Here is a 15,633-nt window from a genome sequence, read left to right as displayed (position 1 = left end):
TTGAGAATTTATTTCTTTCCTCGTGTAATCATTTAATGTATTGAAATTCCTTTAAGTGAAACATTAACCTAGATTTTGGTCTGTACTTTTATTTCTTTAAATTCAAACATATTCTAATTTCCTTAATTGCTCTATCTTTGCCCCATTGAGTCATTTAAAAGTGTGATCTTCAGGGCACCTGGGTGGCTCAGTCAGTTAAGCTTCTGACTTCACTCAGGTCATGATCTCAGGGTTCACGAGTTTGAGCCCCGCGTCGGGCTCTGCGTTGACAGCTTGGAGCCTGGAGCCTGGAGCCTGCTTCAGGTTCTGTGTCTCGCCTTTCTCTGGCCCTACCCTCCTTGTGCCCTCTCTCTCTCTCTCTCTCTCTCTCTCTCTCTCTCTCTCTCTCAAAAATAAATTAACATTAAAAAAATCTTTTAGAGGTGTGATGTTCAATTTTCAAATATTTGGCATTTGTCCAGAAATCTTTCTCTCATTCATGTTTAGTATGCAGCTATTTTTGCAGAACATGGTATGATTACAATACACAGCGTCACAGAGCTGTGGAATCCTATGGCAAGGTCACATACAAAGCCCATTCAGGTTATCCCTAGAATTCTGTTCTTACACATTCTCCATAAAGAAGAGCATACAATAGATAAGGATGAAATCTGCAAAGATGAGAAAGCAAAGTATGTTCAAATGCGTAACTACCTATGGACAGAATATCTGGGTTTGGTTTTGACCTATGGTTAGAAAGTTGTTTTGTTTTGTTTTATTTTCACCTTAGAAACCTATGACTCTATGGACAAGGTTTGAGGAAACTGTGGGGAGTGACTGTTATGTTTATTGTGATCATGACGATGGTTTCACAAGTGTGTACGTATGTCAAATCTTATCAAACTGTACAGTTTATACGTTTGCAGTTTAGTGTTTGGCAATTATACTTGATAAAGCTGCTAAAGAAACACAGTCTATACTTCTCCCCGTGAAGTCACTAGCTAGCCCATATCCCCCTTTTCCCTTGTGCTTTCCCTCCCTGACACTGAGGTCATCTCACTTCCGATCCCTGCTCCTTGCTCCCACTTGAAGGAGGATTTTCTGAGGTGAGAGACAACACTCGTTGCCTGGATTTAGAGAAAATTCATCTGACGTAAGAGGTCTAACCTATGGACCCATAGATCTGAGGCTCTTGAAATCTGTCTGGAAGATCTTCATCTGAGACTGTGCGCCAGCATCGGGCCAATGGCGGGATAGGGACATCTACTGACAAGTGATGATTTTATTAAGCACATAATTGAAGGCGGCATCCAGAAGATAACAAACTTTAATCACTTCAGTATTGTGGGTGGCCACTGTATACAGGCACTAGGTTAAGCCCTGAGGAAACACAGGGAAACGATATGCTGTTCCAGAGGACTGACCGGTCTACTTGGGGGAGGACAGGGTGAGCTAATATAGTGGATGAGAGTCACAAAGGGCATATGCATGGTGCCAGGGTGCCCAAGGACAGGCAATGCACTATTTGGCTAAGAGAGTGCAGGAGACAGTCCCCGAAAGAGATAGCATTTCAACAGGACTTTGAAGCACGTGAGAAAAACAGAATGCTTTCTCACCAGATAGATTAAAATTTTCATTGTATTTTATTTTTTAATTCTTTTTTGAAGTTTTACTTATTTATTTTGAGAGAGACAGAGGATAAGCAGAAGAGGGGCAGAGAGAGAGTGCAAGAGAGAATCCCAAGCAGGTTCTCTTCTGTCAATGTGGAGCCTGATGTGGGGCTCGAACTCCCGAACCATGAGATCATGACCGGAGCCGAAATCAAGAGTCAGACACTTAACTAACTGAGCCATGCAAGGGCCCCTAAGAATTTTATTATATTTTATATTACAATATTATTTTGTTTTGCTGACTGCAAGGAGAACATTTAAATCAAAGCCTCAAGTTAACTCACTGAGCCACCTAAGGGCACCTAAGAATTTTATTGTATTTTACAATATTGTAATATTACAATATTATTTTGTTTTGCTGAGTGCAAGGAGAACACTTAAATCAAAGCCTCGAGTGTGTATATTTACCATATTTTTGCTTTTTATTTATTTGCTCATTCTCAATCTGGGATTATGGAGGAAGACTGAGCTTTTTGGTAAGACCTGGGTACGTGTGAGTTTCAGTTATTTCTTATACTGAGTTGAGAGTGACTGCACAGAATTGTAAGTACTCAAAACAAACTACCTGTGTGAACCTGGAAAGCCCATTCGTATTATATATAAGGTAATATATAATATGTACTGTAATATATATATTTTGTACATATATACACATATGTAATATACAATAGGAAACATCATACACACACACACACACACACACACACACACACACACACACACTGTTTTTTCATTTGGGATTAAGATGCCCCAAGATTCCAGTTATCTAAATCACGGAAAAAAAATGTGATTTCTTATTTATATGAATTCAATTTTTACTCCTTGGCCATACTATTAAAAATACGGTGAATTATTTTGTACAAATCTACTGGTTTCTCTCCATGTGAACTCCTTTCACCTCATGGCCAGCTGGCTCTCTTTAATGTTTTGACATAAAACATGCACATCCATATAGAGAGGTTTTAAATTAAAACTCCAGTTGTACAAGAGAGTACTTTGAGTTGTACAAGAGATACTTTGACATCTGAATAATGAGACTATAAGGAAGCAGCAGAGAAAAAAAAAAACCACAAGAAAGGTATCACCCATTTTGTCAGTCAGGAAAAACATAAATTAGTTACCATTTTTACAGGATCTGAGAAAAGAAAATTACAAGTTTTAGTACATTGTAAAAATGGTAACATAAGAATTAAAGTTCTGGGGGCGCCTGGGTGGCTCAGTCAGTTGAATGCCTGACTCTTGATTTCGGCTCAGGTTATGATTGCAGGGTTGTGAGATCAAGCCCCACGTTGGGTTCCACGCTGAGCATGATTCCTACTTAAGATTCTCTCTCTCCTTCTTCCTCTGCTCCATCACCACTGCCTCTCAAAAATATGTGAATAAACATTAAAAAAAAAAAGAATTAAAGTTCTGGATTAGAAAGAGGCCAGCAGATATGGGATGGGTGGTTATATAGAATTTAAGAACTCTGTGTAACATATCCTAGTTAAATTTTGGCAAAGACCCTTACAAAGAGAAAAACTGAAAGATGACAGAAATACTTTTAAGATTTATGGAAAATATCTAGAGCATCAAGAATTTTCTCTCTGTTGCTTATGTGTTCTCTTTCTCTCTTGATTTCATTTTTAATAATAATATCAGCAATTTAGGAAGTATTCTATAAAAAGACATGATATCTTACCTTATTCCCAAATTTTATTTATTTGCCTGAATTATTTCTTATCAGTTTTAATTATTTATTACATTAAAGTGGGTTATGAATGAGTGATTAAACAGAATTGTAAACATTTTTAAATATATTTGCATATTTTCTCACTAAAGTATAAGAGATTCAAAGGCAAGTACTTTCTTTCCATATTCAAGGAGGAAAGTTAATGCCAATCATTAGAAATTGCAATGAAATATGTTTATGACATGAACAATGAAGTACCCACATGTTAAATTTTATTTAAGTGTTTTCTAAAACATTAACTCAAAAGTTCCAGAAAAGTGTCATGTCAACCATATTAATTTTAGTTAACATATATGAATACTATGCAAGCTACTGAAGCTATGAAGCTACTGAAACAAATTCTATAGAGAAAAACTGAAAAGCATAGCTCCAGTTATGTATTCGTTCATTCATTTTAGCTATACTATGTGACCAGTACTGAGCTGAGAACATTAGATTTTGGGTTACCAGAGAAAATATAGGAAGCCCAGTTAAATTTTCATTCCAGATAAGCAACAAATATGTATTAATAAGCATAAGTCTCATGCAATATTTGATACATACCTCTTTGGGTGTGAAGAATGACCCTAAGAAAGAGATATGTGTCTAAGTCTTAATCCTCAGAACTTGTGAAGTCACCTTATTTGGAAAAAGGCCCTTTGCAGATGTAATTAAGTTAAAGATCTTAAAATGAGACTGTCTTGGATTTCCAGTGGGTTCTAAATCCAACGCCAGGCGTCCTTATAAGAAGAGGAGAGAGGAAGTCAATGTGACCATGAAGGCAGAGGGCAGGCGACCGCCTGTGAGCCAAGAAATGCAAGGATTGCCAGTAGTGACCTGGAACTAGGACAGAGGCGTGGAACAGACCCTCCATCAGAGACGCCCTGACAACCAACCCTACTAACACCATGATTCCAAAATTCTGGTCTCCTCAACTACGAGAAAAGATTTCTGTTTTAACCTACCCAGATTGTGGTAATTTGTTAATAAGGCAGCCCAGGAAACCCGTACAACATAAATGACAAAAATTATTTGTCGGGGCACCTGGTGGCTCGGTCAATAAAGCATCCAACTCTTGATCTCAGCTCAGGTCATGATCTCACCCTTCGTGATCTTGGGCCCCGTGTCAGGCTCTGTGCTGAGTGAGGGTGCGGAAAGCGTGAGATCGAGCCCCACGTCGCGTTCCGCGCTAAGCATGGCCCCTACTTAAGATCCTCTTTCTCCCTCTTCCTCTGCCCCTCCCCGCCGCCTCTCAAAACTAATGGGATTCTCTGTCTCCCCCTTTCCCACTCTCTGCCCCTCCCCCACTCTCTCTTCCTCTCTAGAAATTAAATATTAAAAAAGTAAAAGAACATTAAAAAAATTTTTTTTTAAAGTGGCTCCTGGATAGCTCAGTCTGTTACGCATCCAACTTCAGCTTAGGTCATGATCTCACAGTCATGAGTTCGAGCCCCGTGTCAGGCTCTGTGCTGACAGCTAGGAGCCTGGAACCTGCTTCAGATTCTGTGTCTCTGTCTCTCTCTCCCCCTCCCCCACTCGTGCGTGCTCTCTCTCTCTCTCTCTCTCTCTCTCAAAAGTAAATAAACCTTTAAAAAAATTTAAAAAAATTATTTGCTTGTTCATCTAAAATTCAAATTACCTGGACATCCAATAGTTTTATTTGCTAAATACAGCAACCCTGCTTTAGATGAATTATCTCATTTACTTCTCTCCATAACTGTGTGAACAAACTATCATTTGTTCTACTTTATATTAAGAGACTGAACTCTAGGACATTTTAAGACTTGCCTAATAACTGAACAGTCAATAAACAACTGAATTAGAAATCAAACCTGAGACTTTCTAATTCACAATCTTTAGCTCTTAATTACTATACTATGCAGGGTTCTACGATGTCTAGGGGTGAAATTTATGATATAATATGAAGTGAAAAAATACAGACAGAAACCTACATTATTCCAGTGTTTGGGAGGAGGAGGAGGAGGAGGAGGAGGAGGAGGAGGAGGAGGAGGAGGACAGAATGAGAGAGAGAAAGAGAGAAGGAAGGAGAGAGAGGGAGAAGGTGCATCGGAATGTTTGAGAGTCTATAGAGCAGAAACAACACAAGGCAGGTGACTGCTGGATTCAGGGAAAAGTCAATGCCCAGAGTAAAACTCAAGATCATAAGTCCTGGTAGCTTTCAGGGAGTAGAAAGAGCACATGCTAAAGAAAATGGATGAAAATGAGTATGACACATCCAGAGAATTTCAAGGTAACCAATGTGAGTAGAACAGAGCAGACAAAGCTGTGGAAAGATGTCTGAACTGTCATCGTTGTTACCACCACTGTTTTGTAACACGGTTTTGGCGCCTGGATTCCAGCCAGGTCAACATTATCTCCAACCTAGGGTTGCATGGATTTATACTGTGAGCCTGGCTGGGTCTAACTTTGTTGGTGCTCTTCCCTCTCCTATGTATTGACAGGGCTCTGCTACAGTTTCTCCAATGTTGTTCCAACCCTCCTAGGTGATGACCCACAAGGTGGTAAATAATCCTGGAAGAAACCACAGGCAGTGAAAAATAGCTACTTCAAACGGTAATGAACCTGCCGATAATGTTGACAGTGGAAACACTCATTTAGATGCAATCAAATTTTCCTCTTGATTGAATGCCATGCTTTAAGACAATTTTTCAACTGTTCCACTTCTAAAAAAGTTGATGTTCAGCAGTTTTGGAGGTACATATATATGCAATAAGCAATCGTTTGTTTTAGATCTTTAACTAAAAAACAGCTCCAGAAAACCCGAACTGATTTTACTCAAATTCTCATGGAGAGTGATTCAGGTATCAGGCTGAAATCAACCCCTACCCAGAACAGCAACACCGAGTGAGTTATTTCCAGAAAGCAATGAGTAGGTAAAAACGGGAGGGAAAGCAAAATCTGGGATCATACACAAACAGGGTGTTCTGGCAAATATTCTCTTGCGTAGCATGTTATCTCCTTAGCATTCGAATATGTGCAGAGGACGTGATAGCTATTCTCCGAGTACAATTAGAATAAGATCCATGTTGATTTGATACAGAGAACAGGTTTTTTTTAATCATATGTTTCAATATCTGATGATTCATTTGTGGAAAAGATATACCCCATCCATCTCTTTTAGGGAGATATGGAAACCAAAATCATAACTGTACACTTGCAGAACAGCAAACAGGAAGAATGAGTAGAGTTACTGGACAAGACTACCCTCAGTGGAAGAGTCATTGCTTTGTGTTCACCAAGTCATTTTGTTTTCTAGACACGACCGCAGCTTCTAATCCTCTTGTGTGTGAGTGAAGCCCGTTGTAGTCATTCAATGTAATGGAAGACATCTGCTATCTTCAGACCTGCCTCAATTGTTGAACAAGATTCTCCACATGCACACCCCAGACCCCTGTCCACACAGCAGGATGCAGGAGGCTGAGATGGAAAAGCCACATTAATTACTAGAGCAGTAAAGAAGGCAAGAGCCTGTGCCATGATCTTGAAACATATAAAGAATTTACTGTAAAAGAACTTTCTGGTTTTTTGTTTCCCTATGGTTGGTCGAGAGGGTGATACAGAGGAAGGAGCAAGAGAAGAAGAATCTATATCTTCTGAGCTCAGGAACACGAAGGACCAGTCATCTCAGGGTGACTCAGTTTAATGACGTCAAAATCATGAGGGAGCATGTACTGCAGCAATTCCTAGTCTGCTTTTCCAAGCTTGTTTGCTTCATTTGGTCTCTATTCTCCTTGGTTTCTATTTGGGTTCCATTCTAGGGAGGATTTTAAAACACCACAAGCGAGGGTGTTTCTCCTCTGTTGCTTCCTTAATGTGGCACGTTCTCTAGCAAAGCGATGTCTTTCTACGGCGATTATTCAGAGTCTTCTGGGAAGCTCTTCCTCTTGGCCCCGGTTCTCACTGGGCTCCAGTACAATTTTCCTCCCCTTGATCCTTCAGCCCCAGGGGTAGCAATGAACTTCTGATCTTTCCAGTCTCTCAGTGCATTGAGATCTCCTGTGAGAGTTTTTTTTTTTAAGATTATATCTTAATCCCAGCTAGTTAACATACAATGTAAGATCAGTCTCAAGTCTACAACATAGCGATTCAACACTTTCGTATAATACCTGTGGCTCATCATAACAAGCGCCCTCCTTAATCCCCATCACCTATCTAACCCCCAACTCCCTGCCACCTGCTAACCATCAGTTTGTTCTCTATATTTAAGAGTCTGTTCTTGATTTGCCTCTCTCTTTCTTATGGAATATTATTCAGCCATGAAACATAATGAAATCTTAAATTTGCAACAATGTGGATGGTAGTGGACTATCACGCTAGGCAAAATAAGTCAGTTGGAGAAAGACAGCAGACCATATGATTTCACTCCTATGTGGAATTTATGAGAGGTTTTTGTTTGTTTTTCCTCCTCCTTTACCTTGTCCACATCGCTAGGCAAGGACAGAGGAAGACTGCAAAACAGACCTCTGAATGTGAAGGTATATGACTAGGGGAGGATAATAGCAGTGCCACTGAAATGTAGAAGATGGTATAATTAAATTTCATAGGTGTGGAGTGAATAGCATTCAGATGACAACGGAGGCACAATCACTTTTTTTTTGTATGGTTGAACCGGTGGTCTGGGAAAGCATTTTATTTTATTTTATTTTATTTTATTTTATTTTATTTTATTTTATTATCTTATTATTTTATTTATTTTTTAAATGTTACGCTGGTTTTTTAAAAAACGTGTATTTATTTATTTTGAGAAAGAGAGCACTAGCTGGGGAGGAGCAGAGAGAGAGGCAGAGAGAGAATCTCAAGCAGGCTCCATGCCGTCAGCACAGAGCCACATGCAGGTGGGGTTTGATCCCATGAACCATGATGAGATCATGACCTGAGCAGAAACCAAGAGTCAGACACTTTACTGACTGAGCCAATCAGGTGTCCCTAGGAAAGCATTTCAATTACCTCTCCATCTGATTCATGTTAGAAGATTTGTGAAATTATGAAGGAAATAGTTAATAACCCACTTGGTAGATTAAAAACCGATGCCCCTGGAAACACATACTTCTCCAAGTCCTCTTGCTAATATGGGTAGGATCAGAACCAAAGAAACCTTAGAGAATTGCATCCATTTTTCTTTCAGTTCAAAATGAATAAAAAATTTTGCATAAGAAATGTTTTCTCAATTTAATGAAAAAAACTTACATATGTAGTTTGAGAAATCTTTTAAACTTCTGACAAATTTTGTCTAATTGTTTTTTGTTGGTGTTAGAGAAAAGTTAAATTGACAAGTTTTTCAATGTGTGAAAATCAATGTCAAATTAATTTTGATTGGACATGCATATAGAGAAGCCAAAATTTCAGAAGTGTGTGTATTTGTATGTGTGTGTAGATATATTTCTTAATTATGAGTATTTTTAAGTATTTACAGAAGTAGGGAGGAGTATATTAATTCATCTCTATATAACTATCAGCTAGACCTAGAAATTATCAACATTTTGGTATATTTGCCTGTTAATCTCCTATATTATTTCATTGTACATCTTCTTGTATTATAAAGAAAAAAACCAGATCTCACATGACTTTACCCATTCATATGCCATCACAAATCTCTAAGATTTTGGAACATATTCTTACGTAACACCTAAGAAATTTAGAGTGATTATGTGCTATTATCTAATATCCAGGCTGTATTCAATTTTTCCCAATAGTCTAAAATGTGTTTTGTTTGTTTGTTTTTACAGTTAGGATCCAAAAAGGTTCTACTTATTGCACTGAAAAAAATAATTATATTAAAAATTTTTAATATAAACTCCTCTCTTAATTTTTAATATACATATTTGTTTTTAACCACGGAGTTGTTTTTTTGAAAAACCTAGATCTTGTCTAACGGACTATTCCATACTCTATCTATATTGGTATGTTTGCTATTTCAAAGTGTTATTTAACTTAGCCCTCTGTCCTCTGTTCTTCTTATAAAAAAAAAAAATTAGTGGGCACCTAGGTGGCTCAGTTGGTTAAGTGTCTAGCTCTTGATTTGGGCTCAGGTCATGATCTCACAGTCATGGGATGGAGCCCCACTTTGGGCTCTGTGCTGAGTGTGGAGCCAACGTGAGATTCTCTCTCTCCTCTCTCTGCCTCTAACCTGTTTTCTCTCTTTCTGTCTTGAAATAAAGAAAGAAAAGAAAGGAAGGAAGGAAGGAAGGAAGGAAGGAAGGAAGGAAGGAAGGAAGGAGAAAGAAAGGGAAAGAAATTAATACTATATAGTTAATTTGATTCAAGTTTAACTTTTTTGGCAAGAATACTTCATGTGTTGTGCTATACACAAACATCAGCAATCATAATATCTTTTGCTATCCCAGTTTTAATGAAGCTATAATTTATCAGTGGTCTCAGAATCTCAGGAGACTGAAAGATGACTCAGTTGAGAAGATAGATACTTTAATTTTTAATAAATATTTCCTCTAATGATTTTATCCATTGATATCTGTTGCCTGGCAGGCCAAATGGCAATAAGGTGGTTTTACTCAGTCTGTAATTCCTTCTGCTTTTATTACCAGTAATTGTTGTATACAGAACCAACCCTCATCAACCACAGTTATTCAGTGAAATTTGCATTTATCAAAAGAAAGTAGGATAAGTGTTTAATGTTTTCTCTTTAATTGCCAATTTTCTGAATAAGAGGAGTCTTTTATCTTCAGTGATATGCATACATAGCAAGACTTGATTTGTGAATATTTTGTTAGGAATCTTTGCATATATATTCATGGAAGGTATGGTCTATAGTTTTATCTGTGTGTGTGTGTGTGTGTGTGTGTGTGTGTGTGTGTGTAGTTTCTTTGTCAGGTTTTGGTGTAAGACTTATACCTGCCTCATAAAACAAGATGCAAAGCACTCTCACCGCTATTATTTTCTAAAAGAGTTTGTGTAAGTTTTTTTTTTTTTATTTTAGTATTTGAAAGTAATCACTAGTGAAACCATGGACTTAGGGGGTTTTAAATTAAAAATCAATTTTCAAAATTTGGCAATCTTAAATTTCTTCATTTTTTAAGTTCTACATCACTTCTTTCTGCTTCTATCTTCATTAATTCCTCTGTTTCATTTTGTATTTACTTTGCTCATCGTTATCTAGACTCTTAGAAAGGAATTTTAGGTTTAGATTTTTTACAGTTTGCTTTCCAGAATACTGCCATAAAATCTGTATTTTTTTTGCACTGAGCACTGATTTATTTACATTCTATAAGTTTTGATGTTTTAGTTTTAATATCACTAATTTTAAAATATTTTAAAGTTTCTAGTGTGATCTCTGCTTTGACCCATGAATTGCTTAAACATGTTAAATTTCCAAATATTGGGTGGGGGGCTTCTATATTCTCCTTTAAAAACTTATTTTCAGTTATTTTAGTATTGTTTTAGGATACTATTTTATCAGTTTTCTTTTTGGCTATAACTTCTTGCATTTTCAGTGATTGTCCAAAGCAATGCAACATCAGGGATAATATTTAAACACTAAACATAAAATACAGGAGCCAGGGAATACAGAGGTGGATTTACCACCCTCCCTCTCCTTTATACCAAATCTGTCATATCACTTACACTGATATATACAAGACAATCCACAAGACAATGTTTGTCTTTGGATTTCAACTTTGTATTTTGAAAAGATTGAGAGATAACCCTTTTATATTCACCCACTACCTATTTACCTTTGACAGGGCTCTGGATTTCTTCTGACAGTTGAAGATTCCATTTATATAGTTCTCTTCAGGCTGAAAAACTTCCTTTAGCATTTCACATAGTATAGGTCTGCTGGTAGCTAATTCCCTGTGTTCCATTTATTAGTTATGTCTTTATTTTGCCTTTATTATTAAAGAACTTTGACACTACTGGGTTTTTTTTCATTTTTTTCATTTTTTTTTTTCATTTCATTGTTCCATTTTAGATTGTGATTTCAATCTCTTCAGCCTCCTTCCTGATGAGAAGTCATGGCCATTCACACCAGTGCTCCCTAAGAAAAGGTTCACCTTTCTCTCAATCCTTGTAAAAGTTAACTTTCATCTTTAACAATGTGATTATGTTATTCCTAATTTTGAATTTCACTTCCCTAGGCTTTATTAAACTTTTTGAATCTTTTTTTTTAAATTTTTTAACGTTTATTTATTTTTGAGACAGAGACAGAGCATGAATCGGGGAGGGTCAGAGAGAGAGGGAGACACAGAATCTGAAACAGGCTCCAGGCTCTGAGCTGTCAGCACGGAGCCCGACGCGGGGCTCCAACTCACAGACCACAAGATCATGACCTGAGCTGAAGTCAGATGTTTAACCAACTGAGCCACCCAGGCGCCCCATAAACTTTTTGAATCTTTAAATTTATATGCTTTACTAAGCTGGGGAACTTTGGGAGCATTAGTTCTTATAAAAAAATGTTCCTACCCATTCTTAACTCTTTCTTTCTGGGACTCCAATAACATGTCTGTTAAATTTTTGATAATGTTCCACACAGTGCTTTGAAGGATACTACACTTGTTCTTAGTTCTTCTGACTGGGTAGTTTCTCTTGGTCTTTCTTCAAGTTTGCTGGTTCTTTCATTTTCCATCTGTTGATAACCTCATGCAAACAGTGTATCTTTTTCTTTTGTATATAAAAAATTCAGATATAGTGCTTTTCATTTTTAGAAATTCCATTTAAGTATTTTTATAGTTTACATTTTCCTGCTAATATTTATTACTTGTTGATTCACTATGATCATACTTTGAGAATAGTTATAATAGCTGTTTTTAAATCATCTACTCATTCCTTCCTCTGAGTCATTTCAGGGTTCATCTTTATTTCTTGTCTTGTCACTTACATATGGGTCATGGTTCTTTTTTAAAATATACCTAATCATTTGGATAACTTAAAATTGTATCCTGGCCTTTGTGAATGATATATTTTAGATTTCCTTATGTTCCTTTCAGCAGTATTATTTTTGTTTTGTTTTGTTTCCTTCCTTAGCAGGCAGTGAATGTGGCTGAACTCAAATTCCAATGTCTTCACTACTATAATCGGCCGTAGCTGAAATATTCATGTTAACCTGAACTGGGATGCCTGGCATCTACAGAACACATGAGTAGCTGTGAGAGTCAGCCAAAGATTTGGGCAGAGACTCTGTGCAGAATTGCTAGCCTCATCTCTTTAGCTCTCTCATTTCCACAATATTTCCACACACTTCCCAGCTGTTGCAGTTGCCTAGAACTCTGCCCAATGGCTTTTTAGAAAAGAAAGACTTTAAATTTCTCTCCAAGTTCCAGGTATCCCTCATGCCTCCAGTAGAGACTACTATCAGTGCAAAAGTTATAAATATAGCTGTTCCTCTTTCAAGTTGAGGGAGTCATCTAGATTCTGCTTGCTTTGGTCACTCCTAAGTGCATTTCGTTAGTTGTTATTTATGTTTCAAGAGTGTCTAGTTATCTGCATGGTAATTAACTCATGAGGAGATACTCCATGCTACCAGATGTGAAAGCTGTCTCTCTATGTAGTTTTAATTTGCATTTTCCTAATATTAGCAAAGCAAAAACACGATACTTCTTTATGTTCAACAGCAAATGTATTTATCCTTCTGTGGACTATCTGCTCCTATATTGCCCATTTGCCAATCTGGTGGTTGGTCTTCCTTTACTTTGTAGGAGCTATTTACATATTAGTGAGGCAGTCCTGAATTTATTGCATGTTATTTTAAATCTTTGCTTGTTTTAGGATTTCGAGTGAAAGACATTTAACAAACGTAAATTAAATGAATGAACACATAAGTATATTTACTTTTTCAGTTAACAGAAATATCTTAGAAAGCTTAATGGGGAAGGTCCGTAGACCTTTATTAGACAGTTGTAATCCTGACAGTAAAATGCAATGCAATTTATTGTTGAACTGGAATTCTGGGGTGTTTTTTTTTGTTAAATATAACAGAATTACTATTTTATTTATATAATAGATATATAATCTGAGACTTGACATGGTTGAAAATTGAAATTAAGGCTTTGACTTTCTAGTTGACCATGAATACAGTGCTTATCATTTTTCTTGTATGAGTTTGCATCTCATTTTCTAATTTCTTAAAGTGGGGATCTTGGAGGAAAAAACATCTAATTTAAGTCCATAATAAGTCCACAATCTGAAGTGAAATATACACTTAGCAATAATTTACCAGTGGAGACTCTGTCCTTTCTTTTAGATTTGTTTTCATAATCATGCTTTCATCATTTCCAATGAGGTGCCAATTACATATGCAAATTAACTGGAGCAGACTTTAAAGAATTTCTATATTAAAATTGCAATGGCAATCTTATGATTTTACGAGATGGATGTGATTCATGCAAACTATTAACAAGAGGCTCATACCTGGTGCTGTTATTTTTATGAACTTGTATATCTGCTTTTTCAAAAGCAATTTATACATAGAGTTTTGAATCTTAGAGAAGTTTGGAAACTGCCCACTTTTGTCTTTTATAAGGCCACACACCTGCTGCTATAATTAGGCTACCAAATATCCTAAAATATAGTGTTCTGATTACTAGCCATAAACTGAGCATTGAATATACTTCTTCTACTCATTCATAATATGTTAACCTATAGTGCAATGGACCTCTTTGACTATAACTTTGCCCCTTCTTTCAGTCTATGAAAGAATACTGATGAAGTTGCTTGCCACCTCTCTTAGCTAGCATTGACCCCCAGCTAGCTAAATCACACCTTAAAATGGTTCTTTCCCAACTCACTCCAGACCTGCTGAGGAATCCATCAATTGAGATTATTTGCTTTCTTACATAAAGAAAGAGGACTTCTTTCGTGAACTGAATACCTTGAGATCAAACAGTCAATGTGGGACTTGATTCCAGATGTTTCTGCTTGTAATTCAGGATACTTACATGGCAGACATTTGCAAGTTAGTTTTATTAGATCTGATTACCAAAAGGTATTCTCTAGTGTCTAAGCTTATTCACATCCTCAAGGAGCTTGGAATGTGAATTAAAAAGTAAGACTTACAGAAAAATAACTAATAAATTATAGAGTATTGATGTTTTCTTATTTTTTTTAATGTTTATTGATTTTTGAGAGAGAAAGAGTGTGAGCAGGGGAGAGGCAGAGAAAGAGGGAGGCACAGAATCTGAAGCAGGTTCCAGGCTCCGAGCTGACAGCACAGAGCCCAATGCGGGGCTTGAACCCTCAAACAGTGAGATCATGACCTGAGCCAAAGTTGGACGCTTAACTGACTAAGCCACCCAGATGCCCCTGTTGAAGTTTCTTAAAGCACATTCTACCTATGTGCTAAGAGAAACGTTATATTTAATTTTTTTCAAATATATCCCAAAACTTGACAAATGTGTAAACTTGATTTTCTTTTGTCTAAAAACAGACAATTTCAGTGTTGTGCTGAAAAGAATCGGATAACTTGTGGAGGTTGGTTTGCTTTTAAGCATCATGTAGATAAGGCAACTTGCTGTTAGAAGTGAGAGGTTTAGGGTGGCTTCCAACCAGAACCAGGGAATTATTTGTGTTTATAAAAGGAAGTACTAGGGGCACCAGGATGGCTCAGTCAGTTAAGTGGCCGACTTCGGCTCAGGTCATGATCTCGTGGTCCTTGAGTTCGAGCCCCATGTGGGGCTCTGTCCTGATAGCTTGGAGCCTGGAGCCTGCTTCTGTTTCTGTGTCTCCCTCTCTCTCTGCCCCTCCCCCATTCACACTCTGTCTCTCTCTGCCTTTCAAAAATGAATAAATGTTAAATTTTTTTTTTAAAGGAAGTACTAGCCATGCAGGAAAGGCATCTGCTCAAAGATCAAAGCAACACCACAACGTTAACTATCAAATAATAGGTGGCATAACTGTGTATGAGAAAACTATAGATACTGAAGGATATTTTTTTACTTGGTAGTAATTACATTTGAACAATGCTATTGAGATATCTTTGACATATAAAAATTGTATATATTTAAAGTGTACAATCGTGATGTTTTGATATATGTATGCATTGTGAAAAGAGCACCACAATCAAAATAAATAACACATCAACACCTCTACATAGTTACCATTTGTGTGCATGAGGTGAGCAGATTCAATTCAATTGAACAAGTTTCAAGGATAAAGTACAGTAATGTCAACTATTGCTTCCATGCCATAAATTAGATCTCCAGAACTCATTTATTTTTCATAACTGAAACTTTGCACCCTTTGACCAACATCTCATTTCCTTCTCCCTCCCCTCCCTGTCACTGCTGGCAATTAGCATTCTACTCT

General features: G+C 37.1%; 1 long non-coding RNA gene across 1 annotated transcript; it reads left to right on the top strand.

Annotated features, from left to right (window-relative positions):
* Positions 1-604: 604 nt before the first annotated feature.
* Positions 605-6,917, top strand: LOC131495114 (uncharacterized). Its single transcript, XR_009253774.1, has 3 exons — positions 605-671; positions 5,823-5,934; positions 6,638-6,917. It is a non-coding gene; the product is annotated as an uncharacterized LOC131495114 (long non-coding RNA).
* Positions 6,918-15,633: the final 8,716 nt, after the last annotated feature.

The sequence above is a fragment of the Neofelis nebulosa genome, chromosome 14, assembly GCF_028018385.1.
Source record: "Neofelis nebulosa isolate mNeoNeb1 chromosome 14, mNeoNeb1.pri, whole genome shotgun sequence".
NCBI lineage: Eukaryota > Metazoa > Chordata > Mammalia > Carnivora > Felidae > Neofelis > Neofelis nebulosa.
Note: the sequence above shows the minus strand (reverse complement) of the source record. Positions and strands in the feature narration are given on the sequence as shown.